The 2,773-nt window shown below is 41.8% G+C and overlaps 1 pseudogene; it reads right to left on the bottom strand.

Annotated features, from left to right (window-relative positions):
* Nucleotides 1-572: 572 nt before the first annotated feature.
* Nucleotides 573-2,495, bottom strand: LOC101724156 (heat shock protein HSP 90-beta-like; annotated as a pseudogene).
* Between the last annotated feature and the right edge of the window lie 278 nt (nt 2,496-2,773).

Raw genomic sequence — 2,773 nt, 5'->3', positions numbered from 1 at the left:
GAAGATGAGAGAAAACAAGAGAGAGCCCAAATTGATTTTGTAACAATAGCCCATTCATAAGATCAGAGCCTTCATGATCTAGCCACGTTTTTAAACAGCACCTTATTTTGGGGGGGTACCGGAGATCAAACTCAGGTCCTTGTGCTTGTGCAGCAGGTGGTGAAACCACTGAGCTAAATCCCTGGCCCAGCAGCACCTTATTTTGTTTACTTTAATTTCAGAAAAACAATTTAAAAAGACGAAAAATACAGCATACAACATCCTATCCCATCATCAAATCAGGAATGGATGAGACTTGTGGTGCTTGTTTTCTGCTATAGATGCAAGAACAGAAGAAAAATTTAAAAACACGACATAAGCAGAGGGAGCCAGATGATACTCAAGATCGTTGTGGAGTCTTGGGCACACTATAAAGAGACCTGAGGTTTCCAAGTAGAAATTCCCAATCTACTTCTTCCATGTAAGACACATCCTCATCCTCCTCAAAATGGAGATCCCACCAGGAGCACCAGCACCAGGCTCCTTTGCTGTCAAGCATCTCCATTACTGCCCAGGCCTAGCTTTCTCTTGTGCTAAGTAATGGTTGCAGCAGGTCTGGGAACCTCAAGGGAGAATCCAGAAGAGGGCAGCACCTTTTGAAACAGCAGCACCTCCAGGTCCTTGATAGCCTTGTTGAGTTTGTCCACCTCAGCCTTTTGCCAGTATCTCCACCACGGTGTGTTCAGGGTTGTCTTGCAGTGCTTGAACTTCCACAATCTACTGTACTTTTGTTCCCTAGCCTTAAGTGCTAATTACAGTGCAGAAGCTGAAGACATAAACCTAGTGAATACTCTCACCATCTCAACCTTCTTATCGAAAGTTTTTTCATGAACTTGCAGAAGGTCTCAAATTTTACCTTATCTCCTCCTCTCTTTTCTTCCTCTCCTCCTAATCCTCAGGGAGCTCCAAGCCTTCCTGGTAATGGAAACGAAGCTCTTCCCAAACTCCTTGAGCTGCTGCAAATAGCGCTGAACAATAGGTTCAGGCGTCAATACCACCTGAAAGCTTTTGTTGCACATGTGCCCCACAAAAGCAGAGTTGGCCATCTGCCCTCTGCTTTTACCAGTGATGTGACAAAAGTACTGCATCTCCTTCATGTGAGAGACTTACTCTGACAGAAGACTCATCGCCAGATGAGAGGTACAATCAATCACAGTGCATATCATCACTGGCTAGGGAGACCTCATAGATTCCAAACTCTTGATTTTTACAGAATGCCTCATAGAATTTCTTTTAGTTATCTTTGTTTCTTACCAGCTCAGAGAAGAGCTCAAGACACTCCATAATCATATTTTTGTACATGGCATTTAAGACTTTGCTCTGTTGTAGCATTTCTCAGGGAAAGGATCTTCAGAGTCAACCACATCTTGGATAAAGTTGAGATACTCAACTGATGGTTTCAACTCATCACAGCTGTCTATGATGAACAGAGACTTGATTGGGTTTTTTTTGCAGAGAGCCAAAGGCAGGTGTCCAAGGGATGAATGACCTTGAATTTCAATTGACTTTCTACGGAGAAGTGCTTGCCTATCAATGGATTTCCCAGTCATTGGTGAAGCTCCTATAGAAGTCTCTGTTTCCATTCTTGGGGATGATTCTGGTCTAAATGACCTTGATCACAGTCAGTTCTGATGAATATATTTAGCTTTCTTGGTTTTTCTATTTCTTATTTTTACTACTGTTATCCTCTTTATCTAAGCCAACATCTTCAATTTGGGTTCAACACATCGTCATTATCTTCCTCCTCACATTTCTCTTCTTCTGCCTTGTCATTACTCTTTTCCTTCTCTTGCTCTTTCTCCAAATAAAGAGTAATGAGATAGCCTATGAATTATGAGTGCTTCTTCATTAATTATTTGACCACCTCTCCTATATGTACTCTGTCTGGTCTTCTTTCAGATAGAAGACCTCTTTGGTTGCTCAGCCAATTGGTTCACCAGGGTCAATACATACAGTGAAGAAATCTCCTGCAGAAGATTCACAGACATACTGTTCATCATTGTGGTACTTTATGGTCACAACCACTTTCTCTGCCACCAGATAGCAGAATAAAAACCAACACCAAATTGCTCAATCGTGGAGATATCTGTAGTCAGAGATCATGGAGATATCTGCCTGAAGAGCCACCATAAATGTTTTAGTAGTAGACTTAGCAATGATCCCCAAGCTATTTAGGAGATCAACTTTGGTCATGCCAATGCCTGTGTCCACCAAAGTCAGGTGTGTTCCTGAGTGTTGAGAATGATGATGATTTTCATCTCTTTACTTCTTAGAAGGGTCTGTCTGGCTCTTACAGGAAATCTTGTCTAAGGCATCAGAAGCATTGCAGATGAAGTCCTGAAGGAAATTTTTTTGTTGGAATATAACATATTAATGATGAGAGATATGAATTGGACAATTTCTTCCTGCAAGGCAAAAGTCTCCAACTTCCTCAAGTGGTATACTTCCTTGAGCATCTTGAAGAGAGAAGAATATAAGTATCAGGGAGCAGGGTGAGACCAGAATATGTTCAACCCGCACCAAGGCTGCTCAGGGGTGTCTTGCTAGTTACCTCTAAAGATTTCACCTTTCACCAATGTAGCAAGAAGGATTAAGATTCCAACACATGAACATTGAGAATACATACCAAAAGCCATACCACACTCCTTCTCCTCACTACTTATCCAGCTTGTCCTCATTTTCTAAAGACCAGCTTAAGTTCTACTGCAGTATCTCAAACTGCACCCTTCCTACC

Source organism: Heterocephalus glaber, unplaced genomic scaffold (assembly GCF_053883595.1).
Source record: "Heterocephalus glaber isolate CG9 unplaced genomic scaffold, H.glaber_assembly_v1.0 deba00001553, whole genome shotgun sequence".
Classification (NCBI taxonomy): domain Eukaryota; kingdom Metazoa; phylum Chordata; class Mammalia; order Rodentia; family Bathyergidae; genus Heterocephalus; species Heterocephalus glaber.
Note: the sequence above shows the minus strand (reverse complement) of the source record. Positions and strands in the feature narration are given on the sequence as shown.